Below are 16,562 nucleotides of genomic sequence, written 5' to 3' on the forward strand. Positions count from 1 at the left end.
ATATTATCCTAAAAAAAAATTTCAAAATACACTTATGTTAAAATTTGATATATCGGGTTGGACCTAACATACATGTAAATTTTTCATCATTTAATCTATCATAAACAAAAAATCTTTTACATCTTCTCTGTGTTTCTATGACCAAACGTTTGTAAACTTTGGCCAAAACTCAGGTTACGTTACACGGAATCTAAAATTGGGTGTCATCTTAAACGATGTCCCAACTAAGTCATTTAATTTGTGTCAGGTCATATTACGTTTAAGAACATACATGTGTATCATCAACATAACAGTTCTAAGATATTTTGTTCTATGTAGATAATACGACAAAAGTATCAAAAATAAATATGATCTCTATCTTTTTTAACAGTGTCGTAAGCTTAATTGTTTAGATTTAGAGAAGGCGCCCCCACCCTTTTCGTGCCATTTTAAAACACTACAGTAAATCAGTTATTTGTTGTTTGACATCGATCTTGTACTATGTCAAGTATAACTAGAATAACCAAAAGGGTGTTTTAAAATCCTATCAGTACCTGGGAACTTCTGGTGGCTCCCCCCCCACCATGGCTTTGCCCTGGACCAACTTGGAGGCTCAAGGCGGACCTCAGACCCCTGGCCTTTTGAGTCCCCTTTACAACAAGTCCTGGATCCGTCACTGTAGTTTCTCCAACAGAACAAACGACCAAAGTTTGTAGAAAATCGAAAATTTTGATTCAAATGTTATCTCAAAAAATATGTCAACTCAAGAGCTTTATCTTTCCAACTATATCGATAACTGACGTTAATATTTCAGCGTGACTATTTTTGTGACATTTTCTAAAAAATATAATATTTTGGCACAAACTGAGTCTCCCTTACTTTTGTTAGACAGTGTTAAAAACTGTAGGGAAACCTCACACATGCACAAAAAAATTTCAAAATTAGCCTCCAAGGTTTTCTCCTGTTCGACTGTAATTGTTTGACATTGTACAAATAAATGAAATGTACATTCTTTGAACTTCTAAATCTGTAGTTAAACACGGTTTTACTTACTATTTCACCAAAAGAAAACATATACAAAATAATGATGTGCTTATATTAGCGTCTTAATAATACTCATATTAGACCCAATTTTGGTTATAACAACTCCCATAAATTTAAATACTATTGCTCTAATTTTTCTGTTATAAACGGACATTTGATGGCCAACATCTTACGGTTTAACTTTACTTTTAAGTCATACATATATTTATAAAACAATAATTTTCGTCAGCAATTATTTGTTTTCTGGATGACCATGTTCTTAAATAATATGAACAACTACAATTCTCTTTTATTGATTTGCTCCAAGCTTGTTCGCTACGCAAAAGAAACGTATTTTTAATCTATTTTCATATTCATAAACGTACATGTATATGTTAAAATTGGGAAGAAAAAGAAAAAGGAAACATTTTATAATTCACATCTATAATTTTAGAAAAAAAATGTTCTCAAGGTTAAGCAAAATTTTGTCATCACATTGCTAATGACATTTAGACAGAATTGGTCAACAAGCCAGACACATGTACATGTAATTTAGAGGCATAATCATTTGGTCTCATCGTTGTCGACCGCCACTTAGTCGACTTTTATGTCGGGCGATATAAACTTCAGGGAGCACTGCAATAGCGTCCTCATCCGACAACCCTTATGGTGTTTTCTTTTTCATATATAATATTTTCACAAAATTATCAATAGTGAATCTTGTCTCTTGTGTTTTCTGAAAATAAAAATTTTCTCAGCTATCCAATAAGCGAATACATGTAAAGCTTTCTTTCCAACCAAAATCCATTAGTTTTTTTTTGTTAAATCATTTTATTTAATTTCGTACGAAACCAAAATCCGTTAGTTACTTCTGTGTATCAGTACGTCCTTGCTATAGTTTTAAAGAGATGACTATAAGTTATCCTTAATTTTTTACCCGTACCATAAATCTGCCTTTTATATAGACAAATTTCAAAAGTTCTAAGATGTTTTGTTCTATGTAGATAAAACGACAAAAATATCAAAAATAAATCTTTTCTCTATCTTTTGTTAACAGTGTCGTAAGATTAATTGCCGCCAGTTCACTGGCGGATTTAGAGAAGGCGCCCCCCTACTTTTCGTGCCATTTAAAAATAAATTAGTAATACTACAGTAAATCAGTTTTTGTTGTTAGACATCTATCTTATAATACTAGGGTTGTTAGAAAAGTTCGCGGACAAGTTCGATTGTGAGCGGACTTTTCGCATGAAACTAGCTAAATTTTTCATATTTAATCTTGACGTATTTCTAGGAAATAGGTAAAGATTTATTTATTTTAAATGGACCTTAAAAATTATACAGATTAATTGTTTTGATAAGATTTGCTTCACCGAGCATGTCAGTTTTTAATTGTTTTATATTTTGTACGCAATTTTCCCTTTGAAGAAAATGTACAGTTGTAGCGCATAATAATAAACGATATTTCAAATGGGATTACAATAATTTGTAAAGGTAATTTTGTGAAAGTTTCAGTTAAATTGAAGGTTGTCAAAGAAATCTAACGCCTCATGAAAATACATTCTTGTTTGTTTAAGCGTTACATGTAAGAGGAATACTAGTAAATATAAAAGATCTCTCATGGTTTGAGGTTATGCGGATTTCAATCCAAATGTTAAACTAAATTCCACAATAAATTTCATTGTCAGTTCAAATAACGTATACCTAAAAGAGGCATATTTCTATTTCATATTTAAACATTAAACTTTTGAACAAGTTTTGAAATCACTGAATGTGCTGTAAGCCTCGAGCTCGATCTGGATGCCAGTTTCCAGTTCTTGTTGCAATGTAGGATACTCAGAAATTTCGACTTTTGGAACTCCTGACCTTGTTTCCGAGGAAATGCCATACTCGTTATAAGTGTTGAAATGATGAACATCATTTACTTAAAGTAAAAAAAGATTAAAGTTAAATACCAAGACCACGTGAAATATATTATAAGATGGAGAAAGTTTAAATTGTTTTTACAAACATACATTTTTAGATTAACAGGTATCTGATAATGACTACATTACCATTTGTGTTACTCAAGTCGTCCCGTTTCTTTGGTTGTCTCTTTATTCTGGATTCAGAAAAATGTTATTTTGCTACAGATTATAAAATTGTAATTATTTAATCGAAAATCAAATTATGAAATGTGTTTTTAAAAATATTCAGTGTTATTTTTTTTTTAAAAGTTTATTAAATTCACAACCATGATCTCTTGTCAATTGTTTGGAAACAAGCAATTATGGAGATCGCAATTCTTTAATTATTATAGAAAAAACACTGCATCTTAATAGAAATATGAGTTATATTAACCCCAACAAACTATGGAAAAATAAAGTAAGTAATTCATCAGTGTGACCTATGAGATAACACAGATTTTTAAAATATATCAATATCATGGTTTTTGTATAACAATGTTTTTTTATACTTAACAATAACAATATGTCATCATGAAAAGAAGAAATGACAATATCATAGATATTTCTCTGCCAGGTATGAAAAAGTTAATCAATTTGAATATTTTGAAAATGATCTGAACAAATTAGCATTCTGGACAAATTAGTGAGGTGCATTAAACTCTAACTTCGTCAAGAATATAATTATGTAAATGACTAATTTTACCTTTTGATTACATTTATTCCGATGATTGCAATAAAGATAATTCCAATGACTTGACCAACGACTGTTTCCCAGTTAACTGGTTCAAATAATAAATGTTTTTAATAAAGTTACCTAATAAAGCATTGTTCTTATATTGCGTTTATTCAATGTATGAATGAGAGCATAATTGTTATTCCCAGAAACAATTAAAAAAGGATTACTATAATTTTGAAAACAGCAACATAGGTTCGATTTAAAATCTTTGCACTTTTTGTGCATGCAATCTTCTGGTGGGTTAAATAGAATTATAATCAGTATTAAACTGATTACCTAAGTTTGACCGTAAGTCACTGTTCTTGAGGTGAAATGGCTTATATTTGTTGTCACTTTCTGTCATTTTTGGTCGGTTAACAACGTCAGTACAGCCAGTACAGTAAGTACAGGTGAGAGGATGACCATTAATCACCAGGTAAATAGATAGACTTAAGGTGGATCTCTATACCACATAAGTGTAGGAGATTTTTGTAGCATGCATTTGTTACTAATAATAGGCACAGCATTAGACCTCAAAGTACAATACTCTAATTTTTGGAGAATTTTTAAAATATCAGTCTGCTTCCGGATAACCCCTTATATGTCAAAATTTTACACATTTCTGTTTTAAAATTCTTATGAAAGTGAAATGTTATAAAGTAGGAAAATGAAAATCAAAATAATCATGAATGAAGTTTGTATCATTTTTATTGGAATCCACATAAATATGAAACTAAAATATTTAAAAATTCTTTTAAAGAAAACTGCTGGATGAAATCCAACAAAAATCTGAAAATAGAAACACAATATTCGTTGGTTAATGGAATGAAAAAAAAGAAATTGAATGAAATTGAAAAATTAAGAGAAATACTGAATTATTGCAAAAATCCGGGTTGGAAAGATCCTGTTTAAGAGTTGTCTTTCTTGATTTTACTTGGTCTCAAATATCTTGGGACAATTTTCTAATTAATGAAAAATTTAAAAAGGTACGAGTCAATGCTAAAATGTCGGTAGAAGGTTAGTGGTGCTTATGATAATGTTTTGAATTTGAAAAATTATATTTTTGATGTTTAAAGGGGCATGGTCACGATTTTATTCAAAACTTATTTTTCCGATTTTAATGTTCACAATGCTTCAGTAACGCATTTTTAATAGGTAATCAAAATTTGAGTGTCATTCCTTGAGTTAAAAGCAAGTTACAGAGCTTGCAATTCTTTGCTATGTAAACAAAGGTTTTGTTTACATTTTGAATGTTGAAGTGAAAACTCCAATTTTAGACCTTATGAATGTGTTAAACGTAAGGAGCTGTTTATTCATGCTTAAAATGAATGAGAAGATAGACACATCAGCTTGAAAAAATTTTTTTACAGGTATATTGAACCTATGTAAACAACAACAGGGCACGAGCCTTGTTTACATGACGAAGAATTGTGAGCCCTGTATCTTGCTTAAAACTTTACAAGTGACCCTCAAATTTCATTTGATCATTAGAAATGCTTTCCTAAAGCATTGTAAATGATGAAAACAGAAAAATAGAATTTGACCAAAATCGTGACCATGCCCCTTTAAAACAAAATGTTAGAAGTTACATTGCCTTTTACTTTTTTATATACAACAGCAATTATAAACAACATCAAAATGCATATTAATACATACATTAGATTCCATAGTGATACACATATAAGTGTGTGGTAATGAAAAACATGCTCCTTTTCAGAATTTTGCCGTTCCCTTTTTTGACTGCAAATCCGAGCTTCCACTGAAATATCTACCTAGCTATATTCATTTTAATTAAAATACTTTAGTTTTATGTCAAACTTTCAATGCAAGTCTTATACTGCAAACGTTTTACATTTAGGAAGTTAGGATCAATACACGAGATAGTACTACGGTACTATAGTTTTATATTCATCATACATGTATGGTTTAAGTGAAAATATTATATCTGCTTACCTCTATCCAGGCACGTAGGGGGGGTTTATATTATAAAAAAATTTAAAATTTACATATAAAAAAATGAATTATAATGGAGTTGGCCCTCCCTACTTTTTTGGAAGTAAGTAAGAAACTGATATGAGAATAAGGAAATGAGGAGTCAAATTGAAGTCTGCCCCCCCCCCCCACGGATTAGGAATTTCATGATTTGGAGGGGAGAAAATTTTGGTAGGGAATTTTTTTTTTGGAAGTGTAGTTTAGCCCCCCCCCCTCCCCACGGATTAGGATTTTGAAGATTTTTAGGAACTTTAAATTTCCTTTTTTATTTTTATGTTTTTCCTTGTCAAGATTTTTTGGATGGGTCTGGCCCCCCCACTTTCAAAAACGATGCTACGTGCCTGTTATCGATAACCCGTTACATATCTATGATCGTCTGTTGCAGATGACATGAAAAAATGTATTGCCAATAACAGGGAAACAGTATATTATTAAGATTTCACGTTTTCCGTACGAAACAGGTAATAATCAATGTTGGTTGACAGTTTTAATCACAAAGAAAATTGACATATTTTCAAAGCGTTTTTTGGTGATTTCATTCTTATTTCATCGCCCTCATTACAAGAGTTCAATTGAACGGTGTATAGCAATTTTGTACCACGACATAATGCTATCAATCCGGAACAAAATGGCGTTTCAAACGGATGTCAGAGATGTTGTGACGATTTAGCCTTCCAGCTTAATTAGAAAAAATGTTCCCGATTGGAACAAATTGGAAGAAATAAAAACACAGAGCGAAAGGGGGCGCGTCCAGCTAGTTCCATTTCACATGACAGGTTCACATATAACTATAGACTTAAAACTATAGATTTAAAACTTGTTCTCTTATACAATTATAAAGACCAGCATAAGTGGTACATGATTCAAAACGTGTTATGAAAAAAGGGGTCTACGTAGTACAGTCAGAAAAATAGCCAGTTAAGACAAGAATTTTATTTCAATGAAAAAGGTCGTATTTACTGAAACCTTTTGTTTGACTCGTAGTTTTCTTTCCACCTATAGGATTTTTGAAAGGAAACATTTAAGAATAAGTTTTTTAGAAAAAAAATTTCGCAAGGTGACTTTGAAATTTTGTTTTCTTTAGTTTCCGGATATTAAAGGGGGATTTAATAAGGTCGTATTTACTCGTAGTTTTCTTTCCACCTATAGGTTTTTAAGAGGAAAAATATAAGATGAAGATTTTTAGAGATTTCTTTTTCACAAGTTGACTGAAATTTTGTTTTCTTTAGGTTCCGAATATTTAACAAAAACTAAGACTAAGTGAGAAAAGCATTCTCTTTAATAAATATCTCAACAACTTCCATATGCAAACGTGGTAATACAGTTATAACTTCAAATTCCATATTTGCGATTAAAACGATAGTAATTTGCTTGTTTATTGTTAACATTCCAACACTATTGATGTTGGATTAATTTCAAGCAATGAAATAATGAAACGTTATCAAACAAGAGGCCCATGTGCCACATTGCTCACCTGAAGAACAATCGGTATGATAAAAATCAGCGTAATGGAGTCAGAATACAAACTATCTGGACAATGTACAATAATACATGTGGATCCTGTAAAATAAAATCCATTTTCCCCTTGGATATTCTCATGTTTATAATCATTAGTCCCCTTTCTAACAGGATGATTCTATAGTCATATGACATGTTGAGCATTGCAGTTCTCAAAAAGATCCTTAAAAATTGTTAATATATGGGATATAAACCTACATCAAACTCTGAACCTTCTTGTGGGGCCGAAGAATTGTCCTGGGACCAAAGTCTTAACAATTATAAACAATCATCTAGCTGATTAGTTTCTGAGAAGAAGATTTTTAAAGATTAACTCAATATATTCCTATGTAAAACTTCGAGTCCCCCCCCCCCCATTGTGGCCCCACCCTACCCCCAGGGGTCATGATTTTCACAACTTTTAATCTACACCACCTGAGGATGCTTCCACACAATTGTCAGCTTTCCTGGCTCATGAGTTTATGAGAAGAAGATTTTTAAAGATTTACTCTATATATTCCTATGTTAAACTACGACCCCGCCCCCATTTTGGCCCCATCCAACCCCCGGGAGTCATGATTTTTCACAACTTCAAATCTACACTATCTGAGTATACTTCCACACAAGTTTCATCTTTTCTGGCTGATTAGTTTCTGAGAAAAAGATTTTTAAAGATTTACCCAATATATTTCTATACCCAATATATTCCTATGTAAAACTTTGACACCCCATTGTGGCCAAACCCTACCCCTGGGGGTCATGATTTTCACAACTTTGAATCAACACTACCTGAGAATGCTTCCACACAAGTTTCAGCTTTCCTGGCTCACGAGTTTATGAGAAGAAGAATTTTAAAGATTAACTATATATTCCTAATTAAACTTCGATTCTCCCCTCCCCCAATTGTGCCCCAACCCTACCTCCGGGGGGTCATGATTTTCACAACTTTGAATCTACACTACCTGAGAATGCTTCCACACAGGTGTCAGCTTTCCTGGCTCATAAGTTTATGAGAAGAAGATTTTTAAAGATTTACTCTATATATTCCTATGTAAAACTTCGATTCCCCATCCCCCCAATTGTGCCCCAACTCTACCCCCGGGGTCATGATTTTCACAATTGTGAATTTACACTACTGAGAATGCTTTTTAAAGATTTACTCTATATATTTCAATGTAAAACATCGACCCTCCATTGTGGCCCCACCCTACCCCTTGGAGTCATGATTTTTCACAACTTTGAATCTACACTACCTGAAGATGCTTTCCACACAAGTGTAAGATTTTCTGGCTGACTAGTTTCTGAGAAGAAGATTTTTAAAGATTTACTCAATATATTCCTATGTAAAACGTCGACCCCCTATTGTGGCCCCACCATACCCCTGAGGGTCACGATTTTCACAACTTTGAATCTACACTACCTGAGGATTCTTTAACACAAGCTTCAGCTTTCCTGGCTTAATTGTTCTTGAGAAGAAGATTTTTGAAAATTTCTCAAAATTTTCATTAATTTCTAATTAGTATCCCTTATAAAAGGGCGTGGCTCTTAATTTTCACAACTTTGAATACACTTTGCCTAAGGATGATTTGTGCCAAGTTTGGTTGAGATTGGCCCAGTAGTTCTTAAGAAGATGTTGAAAATGTGAAAAGTTTACGGACAGGCGGACGGACAGACTAACGACAGACAAAATTTGATCAGAAAAGCTCACTTGAGCTTTCAGCTCAGGTGAGCTAAAAAAAGTTTAAAGCATTTGAAAATGAAATTACCTTGACAACCACGGTGTATATCAAAAGTTTCATTTGGATTGCAACTGCATCGTTCAAGACAAAACCGACCAAACCTCTCCTGATCCTGCAAACAATTCTTTTCACAATTTCCTCCAAAATACTCCGTCCAGCAATCTTCAAGATTTAATGGTAGAATAGGATTGTTTGATATTTTCTTTAACATATACAATTTGAATTACACGAAAAAATGTTATAACAAAAACAAGAGAATACCTAACAAAAAGAAGAAAATACCTCTACAATTTTCTCCTTCTTTTCGTTGATTTACACAACACCCGTTTTTCGTTTTATTTCTGTTTGAACAAATCATGATCATTGTATTAAAATTGTATTTATTGAAAATCCAGGGGCTTTTATTGTCGTGGTGTTTTTCAGGGTGGAATGGGACACCTGCCCTTAATAATGTGGATAAAAGAACAAACAAAATACAATGTAATTTTATCGTTTAAGAATTTTCAAATTTCAACATTTTAAAAAAAAATGTCTTTAAATTTCGCAATGGTGAAAAGTATAAAAAGTCCGAGCGGGATTCGAACAGATTCGTAGATAACGCTTTTATCCATTGTCCAACGGTGTTAGGTAACATGGTAGGGAAAGAGGAGATTACTAAAATCATACTTGATTTTATTGTTTATTTTCATCAGAAAAAGTCACAATATGGAGGTGTCCAATTCCACCTTTATATACTAGTCAAAAATTCCATTTTCGATGTAAAACACTGTTCCTTCTTACTTATTCTTACTTTCCTTATTACTAGTTTATTACTTGGGGTGTTTCTCGTTCTTTACATACAGGCCATTGATGTGTTTCAAATGTGTGCCGTGCAGTTGCACATGTTGTTTGGTCTATCAAAAAAGTGAGTTTCCCATACGTAACAGTCTTATAACGTCGTTATGTGACATTTTGGTCTCAGGGCAGGTCTTCAACACTTCAGGTTGCATTGATTTTTTTCGTAAAGGTTCTAGAGCAGACATGCACCTCATTTTACTCGATTGGTTTAATGTTTTTATAAGCAGTTTAAAGCAGGGAACCTATCGAATCTAGTCGTTTTTCAAATCACATCCGAAAAATATATCGAACACCCGCCCCAAGCTTTTCAACATATAAGGACATGATCGAGTAATTACTTACTCTTTTTTTTAAAACATGAACAGTTGATCATTTTAAACAGCAGAAAGTAGTGACAACAACTAAAAAACTGTTGTTTAAGGTTTTTTTAGATAATAGAATAGAATAATAAAAGTTAAGCGTAAGAAATTTTGACCAGTACAAACATGTATAGTTTTTACTTACTCTTTGGCAGCCTTGCATTTATCTAAAAAAAAAATAAACATATTGAATCAATTTTAACCTTCCTTTGAATCTATACCTTTAAAAAAAAAAGCACAGGGAGAAATTTTTTACCATATTTGATATGAAATATTCCGGTCCATTAATACAGCCTTTGATGGGTGGCAAGTTTCATAACGAGAGCAGTTACAAATTCCAGCGCATAGAATGCCATAATAACCCACTGGATATTTCATTGTGTAGTTGTAACCATACGTACCCGCAGGACATTCTAGAATATGAACGTTTTTATCTATGGTCGTAATCAATTTACATAATATTTTTTCAAATTTTAACTCTGTTTTCATCAACAACCTGTGAGAACAAGTCTAATAATGTCATAGTTACCGGGTAAATTTAATGCTATTGAGGTGATACAATATAGTATGAATAAGTAAAATGGCATAAATTTCCGGGTTTTGTGTGTATATGTGTAAAACTAAGTCAAATATTTCAAACGACATTTATATTGAAGATTTCATGCATAAACTTTGATTATGTAGACAAGATATATCATCAATATCAATAAAAACTATTTCTAAAAAGTTGTTTCAATCATATTTAATTTTATTATATGCCATTTTTATATTATGCCAACCATCATCAGATGGTTTAATATTAGTCCTTCGTATAAGACGTTTGATCTAAGAAGTACGTTAAACCTTCTCACCTGTGCATTTCCATCACGAAGAACATAGTTTTCACAGCACACTCCCCTTTTATCGCAAGGCAGAAAACAAACATTGTACATAGATTGAGTTACTTGTACATGTTTCTAAATTATAATGATTTATCAAAACTTATTCACTCATTTGAATTAATCATTTAGTTAAACTTACTTGCAATTACCGGTAACAACTGCTTCCAAAGTATGAACAGATGTCAATAGAATGACCACGATGGAATCCATTGAAAACCGACTGCTACATGTACAGTTTGTAAACTTGTATATACATTTCGGATTGTACTTTTGCAATAATAACCAATACTTGTAAAGCAGTTTAACCAAAGCAAAATCAATATATTCAGGAACAGATAAAGTGTGTCATCAAGATTTTTCCTGATCGATTACGAGAGTGCTTCTATACATAAGAATAGTACATTGTATGAACCTCTAAAAATTTAGAAAACATCGTGAGTGTTACTTATTATTTTCACAAAGAAAAAAATGAATTTTAGCATTTTTCTGATGAACATTTATAATTTGCAGGATAATATACGGACTTTTGGCAAGAGTGGAACAGTGTGACTCATTAAAACCAGACAAGGTGTATGTCACCAATGGTTACCTGGACACTTGATCATTTCAATGTCACTTTGAAATACATACGACTTACAAATGTTTAACAGGCCAAAGTGTTAATAAAAGTTTATTTGATCTTCTCTCCTACATCTTGATATTTCTGTTGACTTGTTTTCACATTTAATACATATCTAATATCTAATCTAATACAGGCATTAAGTATACGTAACATATATATTTCCTCTTAATATTGCCATCTTGTAAATTTTAAATTTACCGGGTGGCAGTTAATGCAAAATTAACAGATTGTCATGCTGTAAATTTTGTATATAATATTTATATGTTAAGACTTGACAATATCTACAGTTGACAAAATATCTTTACATTTAAATTTTACTTTTTTGGACGGATATAAATCAATACTTTTTGTCAGGTCTTTAACATTATGTATCAATAAAATAGACTGTAATCAACGTACTGAGAGTACTGAAAGACGGGTCTTGAAAGTTTGAATTTGTAATTGTCCTTGATTTTCTCGAATATGCTTCCAAAAATTATGAATTTTCATTGTTGTTTCAATCTACGTTAAATTAGCTTTTTGCAATTGTCTGACACTTTTTTTTAAATTTTACTTAATCTCAGCCTTTATAATTGTAGAAAATTGACACAACGATTTTTAATGTAAAATAAGACCCAAAGGAAAAATTTTTAAAAATTCTACTACCCGGGAAAATCGAAACAAATATTAATATCAAGGTAGATAATTTAAATCATTAGATTTATTCAATTTTGTGATCCAAGAGAAAATCCACAAGTCGGACGGTATCCGTTTTACAAGGTTTATGAAAACACCAAAAACTCTCAAACTGCTGAATTAATAAATTAATAAGTGCAACAGCAATCTTGTATAAGTCATTAAATTTGAACCTGATAGTAAACACGAACCTGTAAATATGTTTAAGCATGTTTTATTTATGAAACATATGCAAACAGTTAAACTGTTTATTAAGCTTTAAAATTACTTTTTTAAAACTTATTGACTTTTCACCATTACGGTTATGCATTACTTTACTCATTTAATGGTAATGTAATGCATCACTTCATGAAAATGAAGTAATGGTAATTTAATGTTCGAATTCATGGACAAATGGTAATGTAACGCATTACTTTAGGGTATCCTATAAATGCGCAATAAGGTTTCGGAATTTCCAATTTGTCCTGGGGGTCATTTAATGGCTGAAAATTGACGGGTTTATATTTACAAAAGAAACTTGTTTTAAAAACGTAATTTTTTTGGAAGTAGTCAAATGATCTTCTAGAATATGATTGGGGTGTCATTTTGAAGTGTGATCATGTTTCAGAATTTTTTTTTATTAAAGGGATCAGTGGGCAACAAAAAATAACGGGTTTTTTTGCAAAAAGTATGGTTTCCAGAGCTCCTCTTACAACTTTTGGAGTAGCTTTCTCTTGGGATATAATTGGGGGCTGTCCTCAAGATGTGCAATACGGTTTTAAAAAGTTAAATTTCATCCAGGGAGTCAAATAGTAGCAGAAAATTGACGTTTATCACTAAAAAAAAATATAGATCAAAGAGCTCCTGTTATGATTTAATGGATAGACACATCATATCTTGGGATATGATAGGGACTGTTTTATAGAGGTGCAGTAAGATTTTAAACATTTAAATTTCATCCAGGGAGTCAAAAAGTAGTAGAAAATTGACGTTTATCACTTCAAAAAACATTAATCCTAGAACTCCTTTAATGATTTAATAGATAGACACGTCATATCTTGGGATATGATAGGAACTGTTCCATAGATGTGCATTACGATTTTGAAATAATAAATTTAACCCTGAGGCCCATTACCTACATACCTTTTGATGCCCTTTAAGGATCAAGAATATATATGTGGTTAAGGGGTGGGGATCTCAACCGTTTTCGAGATATTCGTGCACTTCCTGTTTGAGGAGGGTCATGACCACCCCTGGGGCCCATGATCTACATACCGTTTGATGCCCCTTGAAACAAGAAACAAGAATATATATGGTTTAAGGGTGGGGATCTCAGCAGTTTTGAAGATATTAAGGGACTTGCTGTTTGAGGAGGTCAGGACCACCCACAGGGCTCATGACCTACATAACATTTGATGCCCCTTGACATCAGAAACATGAATATATATGGTTTAGGGGTCATGATTATAACAGTTTCTTAGATATATGGTAATTTCAAATTCCTGGGGGGTGGGGATGACCCCAGGGGTCAGATCTAATAAACCCTATATATTGCCAGTAACTGTCAATATATGATTATGAAAACCCTATATAATTATCTTTGTTCCTTTTCAAGTTACCATTTAAAATAGAGTCTACGATTCTTCCTACAAGGTTCAATGTTAGACCCCACATCCTTTTGACCCCCCCCCCCCCCCGAAAAGTGGTTGTCTAACCCAAAATGAGAAAAATCAAACCAAGGTGCACAACGAGATATGCAGGCCTATCCTATCCTAGAGTGTTGTACAATTCTATTCAGCCATCTCTGAGAAGCAAGTTCAGAGAGCGGAAAGAAGAAAAAGAAGAAGACGAAGAATAATACATGTATTGAGAACCGTACAAAAACAAGAAGTCTCCAAATTTCATTCGGGAGACTTAATAATAGATATTAAATAGAGATAGGATCATCAAACATCAATAATTTAAAGATAATTGACAATTTCTGATTCTAAGGGGGTCAGGATGACCCCTTGGGTCATGACCTACATGTCATAATGATCTGATGCGCCATGACCAAAGGTGGAATAATATCTTTGGATTAAGGTGGGGATCTCAATAGTTTTTATGATATTTTGATAATTTCAGGAAGAGCACTTGGGATCATGACCTACATACCATCTGAAATGCCTTGAACAAAGAAATAATAATATAATATGTACATGATATATGATTCAATTTAAGAACCCAGATATAGATCAATCATCTATGTTTTGTAATATTTCATATGTTTATAAATACATGTATTAGTTTGTGTTTTATTCTATACTATTCATGTTAATGACTGTAGTATGGCTTAGTCTTATTTTAAATCACATTTAAAAATTGTCAAATATATGACTTGGAACCTCCAACCCCAAACAAGCTCAAATATAAACTGCCCCCCCCCCTTAATTGTCGAATTAAAATCAAAATATAATTTGGGTGTCTAAAAACCTTTATAAACTGGTAAAAAATGTTATTCTTAAAAAAAATACATTACACCTTGCATAATTGACAAATGATCTATTGAGATATAATCAGAGGTCATATTTCTACCTTGGGATCAATAACTAGTATTCATTGACAAGTTAAAATAAATAACAATAAATGATTCAAATTAAAAATGTTTATACTCCACATTCATCCCCCCCCCCCAATCTAACCTGGTTTTAAAGATTCAGTCTTCTTAAAACATTCTTACATGTGTACAGTAGCAAATTTCAAATCATTTCTTGATTGCTTTTTCTCTCCTGATGCACATTAACATTTTGGAAATTTTAAGATTTATAAACAAAATGTTATATGCATGGGTATTCGCATATATGGGGCAATTGTAAATTCTCCTAAACAAAGCAGTGTCATCATTAGGCTAGGAATTACCCACATGGATCAAACACTATCTACATATGAATAAGATAAAATACTTTATTATTTCTAGTTCTAGAATGTCAGTGTCTCCAACAGGGCATAATCTATATACAATTTTACGCGCAATGACACGAAGAGCAAGAATAAATTATATGGTTTAGGGATGAGGATCTCAGATCTCAGAAGTTATCAAAATATATTATTATACTTTCATGTCAAATACTGAAATCTGATTAAGACGCAGTTGGTTATCCGTTCTATTACCCTCAGCGTTAGCAACACACTTGGCAATGGGTAACACAACGAATTGTTACATGCGCGTAAATTATGCGCGTACGGTTCGCCGTAGAATTCACTTCATTTCTATATATAAAAGCAGTAAACATTTTTTTTAAATCAAGAGATTCAGTATGATAAAATAAATAGTGCTTGTTTGGGAGGGTAACTGTTGAAATTGACACCCCTCGAAAAACATTGTCAACCTCCGTTTCGCGTCGGTTGACAATGGTTCTCTCGGGGTGTCAATTTCAACAGTTACCCTCCCAAACAGGCACTATTTATATACAGTGTATCATCATTTCCTATTTCATTAAGGAGGGGGGGGGGGTTAAAGACAACACCTGGGGTCATTAATGTACTTTACACCATTTGATGCATCATAATGACATTAAGAAAGTGAAAGTAGAACTTATGTATACAGGCATCTCATTATATTGTTCTACTGCTTCTACATGTATTATGCTTACCTATATTAGTCAACACCATAATGATAATACAATTAACACACAATAATGAATTCCTTTAGCTGATCTTAACTAATCCTTTTCTGCATATGGAAAACACATACATGTATGTATACACGTGAACCCATCTAATCGAAGAGCTGGGTAAAACTAGTACCCGCTAATATGACCTGCAGACCTGTGTTGTGTACGTAGCTTCAGACAAAGATTAGTTATTTGTAACATGCATGTATTTTTATGACCTATGCTTCAAATCAACTTGCACTATTTTATTAGGTAAATAACAACTTTTAAGGTGGTGCAGGACACCTGCATATTGTTGTGTATACTTAAATTCCTATTGATATAAACAATAAAGAATATAAAATATTAATTAAATATTTACCCCCCAAATAATGTTACCTAACATTGAAGCGCAATGGGTTAGAGCATTTACATGTCTGTAAGAGCATTATGGTCCAAGGTGTTTATTTGGTAATTTTACTTTTGATATAAATGAATTTTCATTGGGGGGGGGGGGGGGTCTGGACCCCTCACTCCCACCCCTTCTCTAAATCTGTGCACATGATGATGTACATGTAGGCACACAGAAGCAAATCTAAAACCGGCAACTGTCACGGGGAGGGGGCATAATTTAATTTTTAATTTTGTTTGTAATAATTAGATAGACCATTATACTTTCTATGACATGA

At 32.5% G+C, this 16,562-nt stretch overlaps 1 pseudogene; it reads right to left on the minus strand.

Moving 5' to 3' along the window:
• Nucleotides 1-2,123: 2,123 nt before the first annotated feature.
• Nucleotides 2,124-11,175, minus strand: LOC128182294 (multiple epidermal growth factor-like domains protein 6; annotated as a pseudogene).
• Nucleotides 11,176-16,562: the final 5,387 nt, after the last annotated feature.

This window comes from Crassostrea angulata, chromosome 4, assembly GCF_025612915.1.
Source record: "Crassostrea angulata isolate pt1a10 chromosome 4, ASM2561291v2, whole genome shotgun sequence".
In the NCBI taxonomy this organism is placed as follows: domain Eukaryota; kingdom Metazoa; phylum Mollusca; class Bivalvia; order Ostreida; family Ostreidae; genus Magallana; species Magallana angulata.